At 45.2% G+C, this 23,295-nt stretch overlaps 2 non-coding genes across 2 annotated transcripts; both read left to right on the top strand.

The window, feature by feature from the left end:
• Window positions 1–14,228: 14,228 nt before the first annotated feature.
• Window positions 14,229–14,301, top strand: TRNAR-CCG (transfer RNA arginine (anticodon CCG)). The gene has a single exon. It is a non-coding gene; the product is annotated as a tRNA-Arg (tRNA).
• Window positions 14,302–19,983: 5,682 nt separating this feature from the next.
• Window positions 19,984–20,056, top strand: TRNAR-CCG (transfer RNA arginine (anticodon CCG)). The gene has a single exon. It is a non-coding gene; the product is annotated as a tRNA-Arg (tRNA).
• Window positions 20,057–23,295: the final 3,239 nt, after the last annotated feature.

The raw sequence follows: 23,295 nt of genomic DNA, 5'->3' as shown, positions 1-23,295 counted from the left end.
ACAACCAAATACAAAAAAGGTTAACTCTGTAATTTCAAAAGTCACCTCTTGTTCGAAACTTACTCCGTAAAAGCTCCTTCTGAACTCTTGTGAAGAAATACCAAGGTAGAAAGTTCTAAATTGGTTGCCTCGGCATCTGACATAAAACGTAGATACTCACATATTGCTGTAGGCCTGTTAAACTCCAAAGAGCCTGAGTGCTGAAATAGACAGCCAGGTTAAAGATGGCTGCCTCAGCGCCTGGCAACAACCTACGTCGCTCACGTATTGCTGTAGGCCTGTAAGGATCAAACAAGCCTGTTCAAAGATGACCAACAAGTGTATGACGTAATGCACTGCACGTCACCCACGTTGCACTCGTCCAGTGTATGACACCAACAGAGAGCTCCCCTCACACATCAGGATAGGGCGTGCCACAGCACTTAATCACAACGATGGTTCCGCTCACCTGGACCTCGCGCTCCGTTTTTATGAGCCATTAGACAAAGGACAACGCAAGTAATAGTCTATAAACTTCTCACCGCCAAGCTTTGCAGAGTTAACAATTACTCTCCTATTAACATTTCCGCTCCAAACACAGTTCCAAAATTAGCAATGTTCAGACCCAGCAAATTCTTCACGTCCGAAGGGCGGGACGCTGTCAGTGGGTTGCAGAAAAGTGAAAGCAGAAACTCGGCCTACTACCTCACTCCTGGTACCACATTATGTAGTAGGGCACAGAGGAACTGAGGCACTTGTAGTTTTAAAGAAAAAGTGTAGCCCATTCCAAGTAGAGAGGAGGAAGGACTGGTTACCTTGGCAGCTAGGCTCCAAGTCGTTTCCAGGAGGTACCAAGGAATGAATCCTCTACTCATTTCACATTCTAGAGTACAAGGCTGTATGATGTAATGTGATGTAGTGAATATAGAAGAATATACACAAATACATTTAACTATACTACATGACAGGAATCCTTTCCAAGAGGTCTGCTCTTTTAATTAAAGGAGGGCGCATATTAAAAAGTAAACTCAAAGCCTGTGCTTCACTCAGCTTGCCACCTAACCAGTATTTGGGCGCCTCTCAATGAGGTTTTTGTTACTGCACTCAGAGATATCACAGAACAACATACATGTATCCTAAAACAAGTCAGACCTATTAGATTCGCCGATGGCTATACGGTGTATCAGATAAATGAATAAAGGTGAATTTGTTGTGAATGATCAGAATTGAAAATGTTTCAATTCTGAAATCTAAGACTGTGAATTAAAAATGACTAAGGTCTGTGGAAAGGGTAGGGGTCCTTCAAACAGTCTCAGACACTCCTGTTCTCTCTTTCATACCACTTGCTTCTGTGGTCACTCACTTATATGCTGTATCGCTTTTCTCTTAAGTCAAATAAAAGCGCTTCTGACGGACTGGGAGCGGTGTTACTTCCCTAAAAATGTTGCTGATCCTCAACTGGACCTGCCCAACATATACTTTCAATATCCAGCAACATTTCAGAATTACGCGTAGAGCACGTTAGGCTTCACAATAAAGACTGTCAAGAATTATGATGAGAACCATGAAAGTTTGTTGAAATACTTAACCATTATAGAAAGTAAAATAAGTAGCAAAAAGGCAGCTATTAAATTCCCATATAAAGGAATAAAGCTAAGAATAAACATCTAAATCATGAAATAGCAGAACAAGATATAATTAATCTCAAGTAAATAAATCATAAATCACAGCCCAGACCAACAGTGTCACCTTCTAAAGATCAGCTCAGAGTGATCCCAACACCCTCAGAAAAGAGTGCTTTATATAATGAAAAAAACAAAGGAACCCATGCATGAATGCAATTAAATTAATATCCCACACATTTGACCTAATCAGAATAGAGAATGAACGATAACATTTCTAAAGTCACATTTTATACCGCTGTCCCACAGATTTGCATACGCCAGGTCCCCTCCCCGCTGCTCCTGGGATACCTCAATAGTTAGTACAAATATCACTGTAAATCAAAGTTAAGTTTATATGAGAATCACATTATGGCCATAAAAGATGACATATTGGGAAAACATTAATTTTGCTAACACAGCATAGAACCGTAGCTTGAGAACAAAGCCTCATTCTGTACATGAGTGAATGATGTGTTTCAAAACATTATTTATAAAATAACTATTGTACACTGCGTGCACTGTGAGGGAAGGCATGCAAAAATAAGATGGCTGCAGAAAGCAAAAACCATTTTGAAATTGAGGCCCACGTTATCTAGGGTCAAAATACACACAGCTGTCCAGCAGAATATCTCAAATTCTTTATGTTACATTGTGTTAATACAATTATGCATTTTATAAAAACTCTACATCAATTACCTACCAACATTTTCAAACAGGGTAGTGAGAGATTTTGAAAATAAAATTGAGGGAATGTATTTTGCCATTGGCTTTTAGGCATGAGACACCTAAAACAAGGCAATTTTTGTCTTAAAAAACTGGGAGTTTCTCGCCTGAATCTGGTCTATTCGTATGTATCCTCACTCTGTTCGACTTTTATGCCTTTTTTCCTGCCACATCTTTCTGAAATCCTCCATCTTCATATCTTCAAGGTTAACCCACACTTGCCACTGCTAGGGTCCACCTGCTGGTGCTAAGACACCAGGGCTTCTAAGGTCTAGCGGGTCCTTCTAAGGTCTAACATGGGAATGTGCTCCCTCAGGAGAGTGGTCTGGTGGACTGGTCATGAATGCTAAACCGTGTCCCCCAGTTCCAAATTCGGCAGCTCTTGCCATAGTGACACATTCTCTCCCCCACTAAACAAAGTACTGCCCCTCTGAGAGAAACTCACACTGCCTTCAGTTACAACCCAATTGTGCCCTGCGATAAACACCTGGATGCGACTCATTTCAAATTATGCACTAGACAAGAGCAATATGCTGCATGTAAAAAAAAATGTATAACAACATGGAAAAAGAAAACACTTATAGGGAATGCAAGATTGAGTAAAGCATGTGAAATGTAAGCAGGAACAACATGGTTACCTTAACGCGTTTACACTCATTTTTGAGAAATTGATGAGTGTTTTTGCCTGAAAAGTCAAGGACGTGACTACAGGGCCCGGAATGGACCCGTTTCAATGTCCATTGCTCGTATCCTTACAAAACATAAGCAATATGGTTTAAAAAGACCACATCCCTGAACATAGAGCGGTGGTACACATTTTATAAACTAAAATAGGGAAAACAGTTGATAAGGATCACATTAAACATTTTCCACACCACGCATCAACAGAAAGATGAAAAAACGAAAATAGCACTTCACTGGCAAACTCTGTAAAGTGGTGCTAATTTGTTTGGGTGTGAATAAAACTAATCTGGCAACTTTGCGACCACTCTGTCGGGAAACAGCGTTTACAACTCTGCTGTTACCACGCAGGTAGGTAACAACGCGGTCGTTAAAACTCTGCTGTTACCACGCGTGGCTTTACATCGCAAGTCGTTTCTACAACTTGCGCTAGGTAGCGTGCAATACAAGGGAATGTGTTGGATTTTAAATCCAACACATTCCCTGCTGTTGCGCTAACTGGAGTAGGAATAGCAATTTATCCTATTCCTAAGTCCAGCGCGCCATCTAGCGCAAGTCGTAGAAACGACTTGCGATGTAAAGCCATGCTTACGACCGCGCTGTAACCCACTGTGTGGTAATAGCACGTGTAGTAAAGTACTATATTCCACTCTGTCTTGCTTTATTTAGTTATTTTTTTATATTTTGGAGCATTTTTGTCTCTGTCCTGAGGCTGCACTTCGGAATAAAAAAAGGTGAGAAAAAGACGGCATTCCCAGCAACAGTTTTCTTTCTCTTTGGGATCCATTTCACAGGGGAACGAATGAAGGAAACGAGAGGAAAGAGAGGGTAAGAGCTGTTTCTTGAAGTCACGCTTTCATTCAGCAAGTGAGGAGGAGCGAGAAAGAGACAGAAAGAGTGGGAAGAAGAGGAAGAAGGATAGGGGCAGTTGACAGCAACAGATGAGGAGAAGTGGACATTGTGCTTGTCAGAGCAGAAGGCGGAAGTGCCTCTTTCTGGCCAGACATGCCCAGGCACGGTTTGCGTGCTGACCGGTGCGTAAGTCCGACCTCCCATGGTATAAAAAATCGCCAAGAATGAGAAATGTTTTCAGCACATGACCAGCATTGCTTAGCATTATGAAACCCACTCTGTCTATTTAGAATACAGGAAATGCTATCAATAAAAATATTTAGTTATTTTTAGGAAAACAGCTGGTAAGGCTCACATTAAACATTTTCCACTCAACACATCAACAGAAACGAGAAAGTGAAAGTAGCGCTTCACTGGCAAACTCTGTAAAGTGGCGCTAATATGTTTGGGTGTGAATAACAACCTTCTGGCTAGTTTGCGACCACTCTGTCTTGCTTTATTTATTTTTCGTATTTCGAACCTTTTTTTCTCTCCGTCCTGAGGCTGCACTTTGGAATAGAAAAATGTGAGAAAAAGACGACATTTCCAGAAAAAGTGTTTTGTTCTCTTTTGGATCCATTTCACAGTGGAAAGAATGAAGGAAAGGAGAGGAAAGAGAGGAACAGAGCCGTTTCTCAAAGTCACGCTTTCATTCAGCAAGTGAGGAGGAGCGAGACAGAGGCAGAAAGAGAGGGACAAAGTGGAAAAAAGAGAAGTGGGGCAGCTGACCACGGCAGAGCAGGAGAAGTAGACACTGTCCTTGTCAGAGCAGAAGGCGGAAGTGCCTCTTTCTGGCCAGACATGCCCATGCACGGCCTGCGCGCAGACGGGTGCATGAGTCCGACCTCCCAAGGTATAAAAAAATCGCCAACAATGAGAAATGTTTTCAGCACATGACCAGCATAGCTTAGCATTATGAAACCCACTCTGACTTTTTAGAATATAGGAAATGCTATCAATAAAAATAAATATACATACTTGCCAACTTCAAAGACTACCTACGAAGGAGAAGATTAAGTGAACCGCAAGCAGTGCCGTGTGCAAGCCAGCGGCAAGGAGAGGGCGGAAAGAAAAAGTAGTGCAGTTGAACAAAACATATGGCCCATACTGAAAGGATCCATTTAGCAGGGGCAGTTAGCAGGGTGGGAACAAAGCAGCCACCAGGCGGGACAACTGCGCACTATTCACCAACGAAAATTAAGGAATTAGTAAAAGCAGACCAAGCAACCGATGAAAAGCGGTGGGCGTGCTAAAAATCCACAGACGGAATACAGCATGCCTCGCAGAGCAGCTCATGCGCGTTGCCTCTAGGCTTGACCTAAAAAGAGCAGGGTCGTTCTGACCTACAGTGCAATCTGCCAGCAAACCAAGTGTCAGAGTGTGTGATTTTTTTGGGTTGTTTGTGCCCTGTTTTATGGTCTGGTGGGCTATCTTTTATTATTGATTTCACTGATATTTCAGAAAACCTTTCCTGCTGCATGAACAATGGAATGCAGTCTCCCATACATTGCAGTACAGCTATACAGCCTGTTTTAAGAAGTTCAAAACTGCCCTCATTTGCAAATGTGGGCCCGTGTTTTGCTTTCTTATTCGCTAATGAGGGCCAGTTGTATACTGGCACCCGTGTCCATCTACTGTCCCTGTAAAAGAGTCATATGCTGCTTGAACAAACCTACAGTAACACAACCTTTTGAAAAAAAAATCCTCGTTGGGAATGCAAGATAAAATAAAACATGTGAAATGTAGGCAGTGATTGCTTCGCTGACATGGAATACCTTAAGTGTTTTTACAGTAATAACTGCAAAATTAAACAGTGTTTCTGCTAGTAAAGTTAAGGACATGAATACAGGGGCCAATATGGACCCATATCAAAGTTAGTTTTACTGGTGGGTCAGAGACCTGACAGGAGCCAGTCCACTTAACACCTGACTGTACGTAAATCTATGGTACATATGTTTGTGCTAGTTATTCTCAGGTTCCGTTAACATTTGGGAAGACTAGGCTATACGATTCAGAGGCTCGAATTTCTACCTTTTTGGAAACCAAAATACTTCTATGCATATTCTTATGGTAATAAATAATTTTCATAACAAAAATAAAGGCTGTGAAAGGTAAAGTGAAATGTCAATCAGAATCCTCCTGCCACACATTTTTACATTCTGGGAGACAGAGCGGCCAAGAATAAGATGCCTTGTGAATTCTTGATCTAGAGCAGCAGAATGAATATGGAGCCCAGGGCTGGCTTTAGGGCAGTGCGACAAGTGCGGCCACACTGGGCGCTGACCTGGAAGGGGAGGGGACATTGACCAGGGGGAGTGGGGTGTTGTGTTTTGCAAGAACTTAAGATTTAGGGTCACCTGCTGCAGAGTTCCTTGTGTGTCCAGCTTTCAGGCAGCAATAAAAATGTCATGATAACTCTTGTGATTCATGTTTCTGCCAGAGAGAGTCATCAGAGTTTTGTCTAGTGGCAGTATTGACTTGCCATAAAGTAGCGCAGAGGGTTAATATGCCTGCTGCAAAGAACAGATCCGTATTTTATGTTAATAGCTGAGTCGATTAGTAAAGTCAGCCTTTACCAGTGCTTTAAAACAAATGAAATGTATGTGAGCAAAGGGCTATAGAGAGATGAGGAGCATTTTTGCCAGATGGCAATGAGGGAATCAGGGAGGAGGTGGGGGCACCAAAAAAACTTGTCGCACCGAGCGCCACCAGAGCTAAAGCCTGCCCTGATGGAGCTCATGCTGGTAACAGGTTCAGAGACAGCGTCTTAGTAACATGCCTTGCCCCTGTGAGCAGGGTTCACCGAATTACATCTCTTTTCATAGAAGTAGCTCCACTGTGACTGGGTGCCGAGCGCGGTCCACTGGGAGCCCAGCTACAGGGGCACGGCGGCCATATGTAAACACTCCTGATTTAGGCGGGGAACGCATGAGGGGGCATATTTACAAGCCAACGCCACATTTGCGTCACTTTTCCCATGTTAAAAGTGACGCAAAAGTGGCGGAAGGGGCTTGTAAACCTGCCCCGAGGTTTTTAAGCAAAAACAGCAACATGCACGTTTTTAGTAAAATTACATTTTCGCGATGCCTCATATCATTTTCGAAATGCTGGCATTTAGAAAAGTCCTATGGAAAAGACACTTGAACGACTGTACTGCCCCAGTCCCAAAATTCATTCAATATTCTAATGTGTTCAATATTCAAATGCTGGTTATATTCAGACTCATTTGAAACTCAATTTTTTGTTTAATGTTCAACTTATTTGGCATTTAAATCCTGTTTAGTATTCAGACGTATTCGCCATTCCAAGTCCACTTAATATTCCCATTCGTTACCTGAAAATCTCGGGCTCAAAACAGGGTTCGAGAAACTCACAGTCACTTCCCCTGGAGATTCCCACCTTCAACTGAGAATGATACATGAATCAACCGTTCTCTGGAAACTCTAGAAGAATCTCAAACTCCCTCCCCCTCCGATCCTGCGTATGACCCCGCGCCACGCGACCTTTACAAAGGAACTTCAGACTCTCGTCTTTGAAAGACGCATGGGCGAAATCTATGATCTCCCCATACACTGCCAACTATCTCTTTCCCACGAGCTCTGCACAGTAGCTCCAACATTTTCTCATTGTGATTGCTGGTAAATGTTTGTACTGGTCTCTCTCCTCGTGCCTCTCCTCTTGCCAGGCCGCCTTTTTGCTGATTTGACTCTGTCTCTTCATTAATGTGTGGCCACATTCCTTCAGGACTGCTTTGCAGTGGCAGTTGCTGTGGCGTTTAAGTGGTGGGGCAGTGCAGGGGAGGGCAGCGCAGGGGAGGGCAGCACCTGGGGCAGAGCGGGCAAAAGTATTAAAACAATCATGCTTCCCTGCATTCTGCAGCGTGGGTGCTCTTCTGGCCTCTGCTGCTCGTGCCGCAGGGTCACCTATGCCACTCCAGGCGCTGCTGTCATGCTGGTATTACCCAACGTGAGTGCAGCACTGTGACTGGTGTGAGCGCCCTAGTTAGGTGCTCACGAAGGGACTATGACCCTCTGCTTGTTCTCCACCCGGCTGTAAAGCACAACTAGGGTGGAAAGATCCAAGTATGCATGACGGTTTGGCCGGACGAAGACGGCCGGCCAAACTGTCATGCGCACTGACGCAGTGCACCCACTCATCCTCTTTCCTGCGACTGTGTCAACGTGTCGGAATGGATGGCCCGCCCTCGGCTCAGCTTCAGGAAGTAAGCGAGGAAAAATAAAATGATAATAACATTTGTTATTATCATTTTATTTTCCATTTTTCACTGCTCAAAAGCAGTGGTGGATGCATCGCCGCCTTATCGGAGGAGCCGCCCCTGCTGCTTTGCCTCCTGCTTTCTTATGCATCCCGCCTCCTCCTGCAGCTCGTCCTCAATACAACGCACTGTAAGAACAGCATTCATGCACAAGGGTAAGGTACCCCTTTGCCATGCTTGGACCATGGCAAAGGCGATCATTTGAGACTACGCAGCATCTCAGAGAGGTCGTTTAAGCTGATCTTTTCTGCTGAAGGAAAGAACAAGAGCATATATCCTTTATTGATCCCATTTGTAATGTATAGTGTGTTGAAAATAACCCTTATGATAGCCTGCAAGAGCACTGAGCTGGGAGTTCAGTGAACTGTGAATAGACAGAATGGTGAGGAGGAGACAGATTTACTGTATACTGTTTGATCTACCGAAAGAAAACTGACTGGCTAGAATAGTGGCTCAGCATGTTTACCACTGTTAGACATCACTTAACCTAGATGACGGTGAGGCAGTCTAGATTAAATCCTTTCAGAGGATCGCAGTGAAGAGGTAGTGAAAGGTAAGAGTCTGGATCTTATGCTGTGCTTCTTCTGCATGAAACTCAGGTTGGCACAGGGAGGAGGTGCTGAGGCTGCTTCAATCAATCAATCATTCAATTAATCAGGATTTATAAAGCGCGGCAAATCACCCATGAGGGTCTCAAGGTGCTGGAGTTGCTATCTGCTTTGCGGTGTTCTGTTAATTTGAACAATCAAATGCCAAGGGAAGATTGTCTTTCATCTTTCTGGAGACAATTACATGGCCTTCAGCCTTATGCTAATCTACATCCCACCATAAGCACAATATGGCCAATAAAGAAAAGATCACACGACGCAGGTGGGACTCGAACCCACAATCTTCAGAGGCTGATGCCTTATCCATTAGGCCACTGGGCCTTGATGGAAATGAGGGATAAGAGAACAATGGTTTCTGAAGAAAAGGACTGTTATCAAACAGCCTGCAGAGAGCATTAGGATATTCAGCGGTACATCTTAAAAGCACACTGACCACATCCAAAGAGTCATTATGCCAATGGGACGTCCTTCAAACATGGCATTGGTAAGAAGCCACCAAAGGAGATATACTGAAATTGCAAAACACTTCAGGTCCTGCCATTGTGGTTATTTCTTCTTCTTTAGATTGTGTAGAACAGAGTGTCTGCCCTGCCTCCAGAATAATAAGCCACGGGGAGTCTGACATCGAAATGATAGATAATCTTTCAAGAATGCAGGGGGCGGCAGGAAGAGTTACACCCTGTAAACTAGGTGTGATTTCATGACTCCCTATTGTTTTATAAATTCATTCTTGTAATGGCCCAAAGAAGGTGTTGGCATACTGGGGTGCACTGTAACACCAGCAAACACTCAAGGGAAAGGGTCAAGCAAGAGAACTCTCTCTTCAGGAGTGAGGATGGTGACATTTGACCTCACAGATTGCAGGTTAAATCAGGGAAGATGGTGCACTCTGAACTGAGAGAACTTTTTATTATGGTTCTGAATTCCTAAATTTTCGTGTTATTCTTTAGTCTCACCAAAATGTCACTTGAGGGGATTTGGCGTAACATTTTTTAAGCAGAGTGCAACTTGCCCGAAGACGTCTCACAATATATCTGAGGGAGAGTGGTTTACAAAGAAAATGTCTTGCAGAAAGACATTTTGTGTTAGTGCTTGTTTCCTGTTGTATTTGGAGAGTCGTTTTCACATGAGGGGTGCGTTTGCTTAAACGATGTCGTGCAAGATCCCAGAAAAAACATTTCTCTCCGACTTTGTCATTTTGTGTAATGCCAAACAAAGTTTATGGAATTTAACAAGTTCTGTGTAAGAAAATTGATACACTGTCGCACATCTCTGCTTGTATCGTAATCTCCATCTGCAGAATACAGAGGTTAGCATCAAGCCATCAAAGACCTGAGGATCCTTGAATCCATTGGTCCCAGTTATCAGAGAGCTGAATTCGCTTGAATCCAGAGGCTTCATCCATTCATCAGGGAAATGACTGGCTTTGAGTTTCAGATTCCGTATTCAGAGAGAGGCTACTCCTTGATGCAGAGGCCACCATCCTTCTGTAGGGAGACTCCTTCTCTCAGTTCAGAGTACACCATCTTCCCTGGATTAACCTGCAATCTGTGAGTTCAAATGTCACCATGCTCACTCCTGAAGAGAGAGTTCTCTTGCTTGACCCTTTCCCTTTAGTGTTTGCTGGTGTTACAGTGCACCCCAGTGCGCCAACACCTTATTTGGGCCATTACAAGAGTGAATTTATAAAACAATAGGGAGTCATGAAATCACACCTAGTTTACAGGGTGTAACTCTTCCTGCCGCCCCCTGCATTCTTAAAAGATTATCTATCATTTCGATGTCAGACTTCCCCGTGGCTTATTATTCTGGAGGCAGGGCAGACACTCTGTTCTACACAATCTAATGAAGAAGAAATAACCACAATGGCAGGACCTGAAATGGTTTGCAAATTCAGTATATCTCCTTTGGTGGCTTCTTACCCCTGCCATGTTTGAAGGACGTCCCATTGGCATATTGACTCTTTGGATGTGGTCAGTGTGCTTTTAAGATGTACCGCTGAATATCCTAATGCTCTCTGCAGGCTGTTTGATAATAGTCCTTTTCTTCACAGACCATTGTTCTCTTATCTGTCATTTCAATCAGGGCCCAGTGGCCTAACGGATAAGGCATCAGCCTCCGGAGCTAGGGATTGTGGGTTCACATCCCACCAGGGTCATGTGATATTTTCTTTATTGTGCTTATGGTGGGATGTAGATTAACATAATGATGAAGGTCATGTTATTGTCTCCAGAAAGATGAAAGACAATCCTGCCAGACTTAGGCAGCAACATCTTGGCACCTGTGACAAGGACCAAGATGAAATGACATCATCTACCTGCCCATGGTTCTCTGATGACTTAAGGGCCCTTAAACAGGTCTGGAGGAGACAAGAGAAAAGATGGAGAGAGTCAGATACTGTGACTCTAAAAAGGTCATTTATAAGATATGTCTATCTCGATATAAGACGCTGACTTGCAAGGAGAAATGGTCCTACTTCCCCAACAAAAATGAGGCAAAAGCAAACTCCTCAAAAGAACTGTTTGCGACTATCAAATAACTCACCACCGACAATTCCTCCTTGCCTAAATACTGTAGGCAATCCTTTTATATACTACATGGCGGAGGCCTTCTGCCTCAAAGTTAAACACATTTACAATAGCTTCTCCTCTCTTACATCTACATCCTCATCAGCTGTGCTATTTCCCATTTAAGCTTATATGGGTTCCTCGCTCAGCCACTTCATACCACCTTATATGTTTGAGCTTACAACACCGATCGAAACCTCTACATCGGACTCGGCATGCGTCCCTTACCCTCCTAGAGTTGCCATCCATGCAGCCAAGAACATTGGGCCAATACTTGCTGACATTTTCCAACTAACGTGCCATTCAGGAGTATTCCTATCAGTCTGGAAGACAGTGTTGGTTCTACAATTAATAAACAAAATCTTCCCTCGATCCACGAGACCCTTGCAGCTATCGACCCATCTCCTGTCTTCCGATGCCGGGCAAGATCATTGTAAAGGAGCTGGACAAACAACTGGTGGAGCAAATTCATATTAACAATCTTCTGGATGCCACCCAATTCAGCTTTCGTGCTGAGCACAATAGACTGACTGCCCACATAAAAGTGACTGAGGAAATGAGTTTGTCACTTGATCAGGGAAGCAGATCAGACCTGATCCTGCTTGATCTGTCAGCAGCTTTTGAGACTGTAAGTCACAGGTTGCTGATGGATCGCTTGGGTGGGATCAGGGTGACCAGAACAGGTTTGGAGTTTTTAAACTCATTCCTCCTTGGTCGCGAGAAATCGGTAAGAGTTTGTGACTTTATCTCTGCTTCTTTCTCTCTTCCCTGTGGAGTCCGCCAGTGGTCCTCGCTCAGCCCTACTCTCTATTTTATATATGTCAACCCCTTGGCAGAACTGATTCGATCTCATGGCTTTGCATTGACATCCTATGCCAACGACACGCAAATCATTGTTTCGCTTGCTATGGAGGACAAGGATGTTGCCGACGGAATCTGTGACTGCATGAAGGCAGTCAGTCTGCGGATGGTTCTGAAATGCCTCAGACTCAACTCTAGTGAAACAGAAGTGTTGCTGTTTGGGGCTCAGGTGATGGACTCCATCACTTTAGCCGTTCCTCTTCACCATTTAGAAAGCTTGCTTCCTTGGATACAAAGGTCAGCTGCATCTCTGCCGAAGACCTACTTAAATTCAGTGGTAACCCATCCACACTGCAGAGAGACCTTTCTACAGATTCAGAAGTCATCATATTCTCTCCAAGTAATCCCCCCCGTTATATTCTGACATCATATTTGACAGTAGCACCTTCCCTTGGCATCCAAGGTCACGTTTTTCTCTCTAGAAATTTGAGAGTTGACTGTGTTCTCTCTAGAGAACGGCATCCCTTGGCTTGAGAGCATATGCATGGAGAAATTATTTTTTTTAAAACTTATTTTATTTCTGTTTACTCATTAAAACATCACTAAATGCAATCATTGTAGCCGAGCAGCAGAAACGTCACCTTTGGTTGTGGAACTACAGCTGGATAGCACAGTGTAAGACTGGACTACAGAGGAATGTAGCAGATAATTAATCAACATCATATTTTGATAGGGATACGAGTTAGGTACATTGTTGCTTTCCAAAACCTCCTTTGTGAGCTACGCCCTCTCTCTAAATTCTTCTGGGAACTTTCATCAGCGCAGTCCATGGGACGTCTATGATCCTCTGTCAGTGCTGCTGGGCAAACTTTTTATTATGCTTCTGAATTCCTACATTTTTGTGTTATTCTTTAGTCTCACCAAAATGTCACTTGAGGCGATTTTGCGTAACATTTTTTAAGTAGAATGCAACTTGCCCGAAGACGTCTCACAATATATCTGAGGGAGAGTGGTTTACAAAGAAAATGTCTTGCAGAAAGACATTTTGTGTTAGTGCTTGTTTCCTGTTGTATTCGGAGAGTCGTTTTCACATGAGGAGTGCGTTTGCTTAAACGATGTCGTGCAAGATCCCAGAAAAAACATTTCTCTGCGCCTTTGTCATTTTGTGTAATGCCAAACAATGTTTATGGAATTTAACAAGTTCTGTGTAAGAAAATTGATACACTGTCACACATCTCTGCTTGTATCGGAATCTCCATCTGAAGAATACAGAGGCTAGCATCAAGCCATTAAAGACCTGAGGATCCTTGAATCCATTGGTCCCAGTTATCAGAGAGCTGAATTCGCTTGAATCCAGAGGCTTCATCCATTCATCAGGGACATGACTGGCCTTGAGTTTCAGATTCCATATTCAGAGAGAGGCTACTCCTTGATGCAGAGGCCACCATCCTCCTGTAGGGATACTCCTTCTTTCAGTTTAGAGTACACCATCTTCCCTGGATTAACCTGCAATCTGTGAGTTCAAATGTCACCATCCTCACTCCTGAAGAGAGAGTTCTCTTGCTTGACCCAGTTTACTGGTGTTACAGTGCACCCCAGTACGCCAACACCTTCTTTGCGCCATTTTAAGAGTGAATTCATAAAACAATAGGGAGTCATGAAATCACACCTAGTTTACAGGGTGCACCTCTTCCTGCCGCCCCCAGCATTCTTGAAAGATTATCTATCATTTTGATGTCAGACTCCCCATGGCTTATTATTCTGGAGGCAGGGCAGACCCTCTGTTCTACACAATCTAAAGAAGAAGAAATAACCACAATGGCAGGACCTGAACTGTTTTGCAATTTCAGTATATCTCCTTTGGTGGCTTCTTACCCCTGCCATGTTTGAAGGACGTCCCTATGGCATAATGACTCTTTGGATGTGGTCAGTGTGCTTTTAAGATGTACCGCTGAATATCCTATTGCTCTCTGCAGGCTGTTTGATAATAGTCCTTTTTTTCAGAGACCGTTGTTCTCTTATCCCTCCTTTCCATCAGGGCCCAGTGGCCTAATGGATAAGGCATCAGCCTCCGAAGCTGGGGATTGTGGGTTCGAATCCCACCTGGGTCATGTGATATTTTCTTTATGGTGGCATGTAGATTAGCATAATGATGAAGGTCAAGTAATTGTCTCAAGAAAGATGAAAGACAATTCTGCCAGACTTAGGCAGCAACATCTTGGCACCTGTGACAAGGACCAAGATGAAATGACATCATCTACCTGCCTATGGTTCTCTGACGACTTAAGGGCCCTTAAACAGGTCTGGAGGAGACAAGAGAAAAGATGGTGAGAGTCAGATACTGTGACTCTAAAAAGGTCATTTATAAGATATGTATATCTAGATATAAGACGCTGACTTGCAAGGAGAAATGGGCCTACTTCCCCAACAAAAATTAGGCAAAAGCAAACTCCTCAAAAGAACTGTTTGCGACTATCAAATAACTCACCACCGACAATTCCTCCTTGCCTAAATACTGTAGGCAATCCTTTTATATACTACGTGGCGGAGGCCTTCTGCCTAAAAGTTAAACACATTTACAATAGGTTCTCCTCTCTTACATCTACATCCTCATCAGCTGTGCTATTTCCCATTTAAGCTTATATGGGTTCCTCGCTCAGCCACTTCATACCACCTTATATGTTTGAGCTTACGAAACTGATCGAAACCTCTACATCGGACTCGGCATGCGTCCCTTACCCTCCTAGAGTTGCCATCCATGCAGCTAAGAACATTGGGCCAATACTTGCTGACATTTTCCAACTAACGTGCCATTCAGGAGTATTCCTATCAGTCTGGAAGACAGTGTTGGTTCCACAATTAATAAACAAAATCTTCCCTTGATCCACAAGACCCTTGCAGCTATCTTCTGTTGAAACGTTTTTTATTGTTTTCCAAATCAACAACTTCAAGACACATCCCACTACCTCCACCCGTCCAAGGAGTACCGCACATTTATCATCAATACCAAGTATCCAGGAGAAGGAACATCCTTCCCACACAGTCCCCTTCCCCCCCCCTCCCCCACCCCATGTCAGTGATGTCAGTGTGCCCCCGTCACCTACCCCTCTTCTGAAGTGCCCCTCCTCCCTAATAAATTATGTACGGGAGCACAACCTCTCCCTAAGCAAACAGAGCCTTCCCTCATGCCGACCCAAGGTGTATGCGTCCAGGGCCTACCGCCATTCCCCTTCTATTCCCCGCTCCCCGCTACCTCCTGCCTATCAGATGTGCTCTCCCCTTCCCCAGCATCAGACATCAACCCCTGAAGTTCCACCACCAACGCTTCCCATGCTCGGGCCGTCGCTAGTGCCTTCTCATCGTCCCTCCGAAGGGCCAATTGCACCTGGAGCGTACCCTCAGCCCCCGCCCATCGCGCAAACGCCGCCCTCCACCGCAAGAAGCTAGGCCCCCCCCGGGATTTCCAGTGCATAGTCAGTTCCCTCTTGGCCATTATCAACCCCAGATCATAAAACTTGCTAGTGACCTTCGTACGGCGGGTCTGGGGAAACCAAAGCAACAAACAAGCCCCCATTTCCGGGGTTATGGAGCGGTCCGTCACCTGGTTCAAACAATCCACAACATCAACCCAATAGGCACCCAACTGCGTACAGGACCAAAACATGTGTCGAAAGTCCGCCCCCTCTCCCCCACACCGCGGACACTGAGAGTGTACCCCCCCGAAATATTGCAAGATCTTGGCCGGCGTCAGATACGCCCTGTGTAACGTAAAAAACTGGACTAACTGGAACCGGGCATTCCTCGTTCCCTTCCAGGCCCTCCGCACCAGCGTGGACCACGTGGACTCGGGGATCGCTTTCTCAAGGTCCGTTTCCCACTTCTTCCTCAGGGCGCCCAGAGGGTGCAAGCCCTCCATCGACAGGCGGCGGTAGAGGCAAGTAATGGCCTTAGTCGTCCCCGCCGCCATCACTACGTATTGGCAACCTGCGGCGGTCTGCGGCTCCGAAAGCCCCATATTCCAATGTTTCTGGAGGCTCACCACAAGGGCCGCATGGAGCAGAAAGTCCCCCCGCGGGAGCCCATAAGAGTCCTGCAAGTCCTGGAAGGGCAACAGCACTCCCTCTCTGAATAAGTCCCCTACCATCTGCACGCCCAGCTCCTCCCAAACAGCTAGCCCAGACCAATCTCCCCCATGCGGGAGCGCCGTACACATCCCCAGGGGGATCTCCGGGGCATAGGGGTGGACCATGACGGGCCTCCTCTGACACCTGTTCCAGCACAGCCGGAGGGTACGTTCCTACAGGGTAAGCTGGGTTAGGTCTAACCGCTGGTGGAGGACTATAAAGGCCAGCACATGCCGCGGAATCAGCCTGTCCTGTGGGCCCTCCGGGCCTCTATACTCCCTGGCCACCGCCTGCGTAAGCCATTGGAGCTGGGCCGCCAAGTAGTACCACTCAAAATCAGGGGCTGCCAGGCCCCCGTCCGCTCTCGGCCGCCGCAACGTGGTCAGCGCCACCCGCCGCCTTCCCGAGCCCCAAATGAAGCCCGTAGACAGTGCTCGTAGCCGCGCGAAAAACGACGCCGGGATCCATATAGGAAGGGTGCGAAAAAAGTAAAGGAGGCGTGGCAACGCCACCATTTTCAACAGCGCCACCATCCCGGCACACGAGAGTGGGAGCGTGCTCCAAAACCCCATGCTACCCCGCAAGCCGCAAAGGGCCCTGTCAACATTCCCCTCCAACAAATCAGTCTGGGTATGGTAAATGTTAACCCCCAAGTATCGTAAGCAGCTGCCTTCCCACCGGATCTGTCCCAACGCCCGCGGGGTCCGACCTCCCTGCGACAACGGGAACAAGCATGTCTTGCCCCAGTTGACCTTAAGCCCGGACAGGCGACCAAACTCCTCCAAAAGGGCAATCGCTCCGCCCAGCGCGCCCTCCGCATCCGCCAAAAACATCAGCAGATCATCTGCATATAGGGAGATATAGTGGGCGTCCCCCCTCAGGGAAACTCCAGCATAGGCGCACCCCCGTCGGGCATGAGCCGCCAGCGGTTCAAGGGCCAGGGCGAACAACAAGGGGGAGAGGGAGCAGCCCTGCCTCGTCCCCCTCCGCACGAGGTAGGGGACCGATATGGTAGCCCCCGTCTTCACTCGGGCCGTGGCATCGCTATAGAGCAAGGCGGTCCAGCGTACGAAGCCCTCCCCCAATCCAAACTCCCGCAGCACTCGGTATAAATAGGGCCATTCCACACTATCAAAGGCCTTTTCTATGTCGACCGACAGTGTGCAGGCCTCCGGGTATACGTCCCGGTCCATCTCCATCACCCGCAACAACCGTCGAACGGAAGTGGCCGTGCTGCGCCGAGGGATAAAGCCCGCCTGGTCCGGGTGAATTAAGGCGGTCATATGGGTCTTGCAGCTGTCTTCTGGATGCCACCCAATTCAGCTTTCGTGCTGAGCACAATAGACTGACTGCCCACATAAAAGTGACTGAGGAAATGAGTTTGTCACTTGATCAGGGAAGCAGATCAGACCTGATCCTGCTTGATCTGTCAGCAGCCTTTGAGACTGTAAATCACAGATTGCTGATGCATCGCTTGGGTGGGATCAGGGTGACCAGAACAGGTTTGGAGTTTTTAAACTCATTCCTCATTGGTCGCGAGAAATCGGTAAGAGTTTGTGACTTTATCTCTGCTTCTTTCTCTCTTCCCTGTGGAGTCCGCCAGTGGTCCTCGCTCAGCCCTACTCTCTATTTTATATATGTCAACCCCTTGGCAGAACTGATTCGATCTCATGGCTTTGCATTGACATCCTATGCCGACGACACGCAAATCCTTGTTTCGCTTGCTATGGAGGACAAGGATGTTGCCGACAGAATCTGTGACTGCATGAAGGCAGTCAGTCTGCGGATGGTTATGAAATGCCTCAGACTCAACTCTAGTGAAACAGAAGTGTTGCTGTTTGGGGCTCAGGTGATGGACTCAATCACTTTAGCCGTTCCTCTTCTCCATTTAGAAAGCTTGCTTCCTTGGAGACAAAGGTCAGCTGCATCTCTGCCGATGACCTACTTAAATTCAGTGGTAACCCATCCACACTGCAGAGGGACCTTTCTACAGATTCAGAAGTCATCATATTCTCTCCAAGTAATCCCCTCCCTTATATTCTGACATCATATTTTACAGTAGCACCTTCCCTTGGCATCCAAGGTCACGTTCTTCTCTCTAGAAATTTGAGAGTTGACTGTGTTCTCTCTAGAGAACGGCATCCCTTGGCTTGAGAGCATATGCATGGAGAAATTATTTTTGTTTAAACTTATTTTATTTCTGTTTACTCATTAAAACATCACTAAATGCAATCATTGTAGCCGAGCAGCAGAAACTTCACCATTGGTTGTGGAACTACAGCTGGATAGCACAGTGTAAGACTGGAATACAGAGGAATGTAGCAGATAATTAATCAACATTATATTTTGATAGGGATACGAGTTAGGTACATTGCTGCTCTTCAAAACCTCCTTTGTGAGCTACGCCCTCTCTCTAAATTCTTCTGGGAACTTTCATCAGCGCAGTCCATGGGACGTCTACGATCCTCTGTCAGTGCTGTTGGGCAAACTTATTATTATGCTTCTGAATTCCTAAATGTTTGTGTTATTCTTTAGTCTCACCAAACTGTCACTTGAGGCGATTTTGCGTAACATTTTTTAAGCAGAGTGCAACTTGCCCGAAGACGTCTCACAATATATCTGAGGGAGAGTGGTTTACAAAGAAAATGTCTTGCAGAAAGACATTTTGTGTTAGTGCTTGTTTCCTGTTGTATTTGGAGAGTCGTTTTCACATGAGGGGTGCGTTTGCTTAAACGATGTCGTGCAAGATCCCAGAAAAAACATTTCTCTCCGACTTTGTCATTTTGTGTAATGCCAAACAATGTTTATGGAATTTAACAAGTTCTGTGTAAGAAAATTGATACACTGTCACACATCTCTGCTTGTATCGGAATCTCCATCCGAAAAATACAGAGGCCAGCATCAAGCCATCAAAAACCTGAGGATCCTTGAATCCATTGGTCCCAGTTATCAGAGAGCTGAATTCCCTTGAATCCAGAGGCTTCATCCATTCATCAGGGAAATGACTGGCCTTGAGTTTCAGATTCCGTATTCAGAGAGAGGCTACTCCTTGATGCAGAGGCAACCATCCTCCTGTAGGGATACTCCTTCTCTCAGTTTAGAGTACACCATCGTCCCTGGAATAACCTGCAATCTGTGAGTTCAAATGTCACCATGCTCACTCCTGAAGAGAGAGTTCTCTTGCTTGACCCTTTCCCTTTAGTGTTTGCTGGTGTTACAGTGCACCCCAGTGCGCCAACACCTTCTTTGGGCCAATACAAGAGTGAATTTATAAAACAATAGGGAGTCATGAAATCACACCTAGTTTACAGAGTGTAACTCTTCCTGCCACACCCTGCATTCTTAAAAGATTATCTATCATTTCGATGTCAGACTCCCCGTGGCTTATTATTCTGAAGGCAGGGCAGACACTCTGTTCTACACAATCTAAAGAAGAAGAAATAACCACAATGGCAGGACCTGAAGTGTTTTTCAATTTCAGTATATCTCCTTTGGTGGCTTCTTACCAATGCCATGTTTGAAGGACGTCCCCTTGGCATAATGACTCTTTGGATGTGGTCAGTGTGCTTTTAAGATGTACCGCTGAATATCCTAATGCTATCTGCAGGCTGTTTGATAATAGTCCTTTTCTTCAGAAACCATTGTTCTCTTATCCTTCATTTCTGTCAGGGCCCAGTGGCCTAATGGATAAGGCATCAGCCTCCGGAGCTGGGGATTGTGGGTTCGAATCCCACCTGGGTTATGTGATATTTTCTTTATGGTGAGATGTAGATTAGCATAATGATGAAGGTCATGTAATTGTCTCCAGAAAGATGAGAGACAATCCTGCCAGACTTAGGCAGCAAGATCTTGGCACCTGTGACAAGGACCAAGATGAAATGACATCATCTACCTGCCCATGGTTCTCTGACGACTTAAGGGCCCTTAAACAGGTCTGGAGGAGACAAGAGAAAAGATGGAGAGAGTCAGATACTGTGACTCTAAAAAGGTCCTTTATAAGATATGTCTATCTAGATATAAGACGCTGACTTGCAAGGAGAAATGGTCCTACTTCCCCAACAAAAATGAGGCAAAAGCAAACTCTTCAAAAGAACTGTTTGCGACTATCAAATAACTCACCACTGACAATTCCTCCTTGCCTAAATACTGTAGGCAATCCTTTTATATACTACGTGGCGGAGGCCTTCTGCCTAAAAGTTAAACACATTTACAATAGCTTCTCCTCTCTTACATCTACATCCTCATCAGCTGTGCTATTTCCCATTTAAGCTCAAATGGGTTCCTCGCTCAGCCACTTCATACCACCTTATATGTTTGAGCTTACGAAACTGATCGAAACCTCTACATCGGACTCGGCATGCGTCCCTTACCCCCCTAGAGTTGCCATCCATGCAGCCAAGAACATTGGGCCAATACTTGCTGACATTTTCCAACTAACGTGCCATTCAGGAGTATTCCTATCAGTCTGGAAGACAGTGTTGGTTCTACAATTAATAAACAAAATCTTCCCTCGATCCACGAGACCCTTGCAGCTATCGACTCATCTCCTGTCTTCCACTGCCGGGCAAGATCATTGTAAAGGAGCTGGACAAACAACTGGTGGAGCAAATTCATATTAACAATCTTCTGGATGCCACCCAATTCAGCTTTCGTGCTGAGCACAATAGACTGACTGCCCACATAAAAGTGACTGAGGAAATGAGTTTGTCACTTGATCAGGGAAGCAGATCAGACCTGATCCTGCTTGATCTGTCAGCAGCCTTTGAGACTGTAAATCACAGGTTGCTGATGCATCGCTTGGGTGGGATCAGGGTGACCAGAACAGGTTTGGAGTTTTTAAACTCATTCCTCATTGGTCGCGAGAAATCGGTAAGAGTTTGTGACTTTATCTCTGCTTCTTTCTATCTTCCCTGTGGAGTCCGCCAGTGGTCCTCACTCAGCCCTACTCTCTATTTTATATATGTCAACCCCTTGGCAGAACTGATTCGATCTCATGGCTTTGCATTGACATCCTATGCAGACGACACGCAAATCATTGTTTCGCTTTCTATGGAGGACAAGGATGTTGCCGACAGAATCTGTGACTGCATGAAGGCAGTCAGTCTGCGGATGGTTATGAAATGCCTCAGACTCAACTCTAGTAAGACAGAAGTGTTGCTGTTTGGGGCTCAGGTGATGGACTCCATCACTTTAGCCATTCCTCCTCTCCATTTAGAAAGCTTGCTTCCTTGGATACATAGGTCAGCTGCATCTCTGCCGAAGACCTACTTAAATTCAGTGGTAACCCATCCACACTGCAGAGAGACCTTTCTACAGATTCAGAAGTCATCATATTCTCTCCAAGTAATCCCCCCCGTTATATTCTGACATCATATTTGACAGTAGCACCTTCCCTTGGCATCCAAGGTCACGTTCTTCTCTCTAGAAATTTGAGAGTTGACTGTGTTCTCTCTAGAGAACGGCATCCCTTGACTTGAGAGCATATGCATGGAGAAATTATTTTTTTTAAAACTTATTTTATTTCTGTTTACTCATTAAAACATCACTAAATGCAATCATTGATACCGAGCAGCAGAAACTTCACCATTGGTTGTGGAACTACAGCTGGATAGCACAGTGTAAGACTGGACTACAGAGGAATGTAGCAGATAATTAATCAACATCATATTTTGATAGGGATACGAGTTAGGTACATTGTTGCTCTCCAAAACCTCCTTTGTGAGCTACGCCCTCTCTCTAAATTCTTCTGGGAACTTTCATCAGCGCAGTCCATGGGACGTCTATGATCCTCTGTCAATGCTGCTGGGCAAACTTTTTATTATGCTTCTGAATTCCTACATTTTTGTGTTATTCTTTAGTCTCACCAAAATGTCACTTGAGGCGATTTTGCGTAACATTTTTTAAGCAGAGTGCAACTTGCCCGAAGACGTCTCACAATATATCTGAGGGAGAGTGATTTACAAAGAAAATGTCTTGCAGAAAGACATTTTGTGTTAGTGCTTGTTTCCTGTTGTATTCGGAGAGTCGTTTTCACATGAGGGGTGCGTTTGCTTGAACGATGTCGTGCAAGATCCCAGAAAAAACATTTCTCTCCGACTTTGTCATTTTGTGTAATGCCAAACAAAGTTTATGGAATTTAACAAGTTCTGTGTAAGAAAATTGATACACTGTTGCACATCTCTGCTTGTATCGTAATCTCCATCTGCAGAATACAGAGGCTAGCATCAAGCCATCAAAGACCTGAGGATCCTTGAATCCATTGGTCCCAGTTATCAGAGAGCTGAATTCCCTTGAATCCAGAGGCTTCATCCATTCATCAGGGAAATGACTGGCCTTGAGTTTCAGATTCCATATTCAGAGAGAGGCTACTCCTTGATTCAGAGGCCACCATCCTTCTGTAGGGAGACTCCTTCTCTCAGTTCAGAGTACACCATCTTCCCTGGATTAACCTGCAATCCGTGAGTTCAAATGTCACCATCCTCACTCCTGAAGAGAGAGTTCTCTTGCTTGACCCTGTTTACTGGTGTTACAGTGCACCCCAGTACGCCAACAACTTCTTTGCGCCATTTTAAAAGTGAATTCATAAAACAATAGGGAGTCATGAAATCACACGTAGTTTACAGGGTGCACCTCTTCCTGTCGCCCCCTGCATTCTTGAAAGATTATCTATCATTTCGATGTCAGACTCCCCATGGCTTATTATTCTGGAGGCAGGGCAGACACTCTGTTCTACACAATCTAAAGAAGAAGAAATAACCACAATGGCAGGACCGGAAGTGTTTTGCAATTTCAGTATATCTCCTTTGGTGGCTTCTTACCCCTGCCATGTTTGAAGGACGTCCCATTGGCATAATGACTCTTTGGATGTGGTCAGTGTGCTTTTAAGATGTACCGCTGAATATCCTATTGCTCTCTGCAGGCTGTTTGATAATAGTCCTTTTCTTCAGAGACCATTGTTCTCTTATCCCTCATTTCCATCAG

The sequence above is a fragment of the Triturus cristatus genome, chromosome 1_2, assembly GCF_964204655.1.
Source record: "Triturus cristatus chromosome 1_2, aTriCri1.1, whole genome shotgun sequence".
In the NCBI taxonomy this organism is placed as follows: domain Eukaryota; kingdom Metazoa; phylum Chordata; class Amphibia; order Caudata; family Salamandridae; genus Triturus; species Triturus cristatus.
Note: the sequence above shows the minus strand (reverse complement) of the source record. Positions and strands in the feature narration are given on the sequence as shown.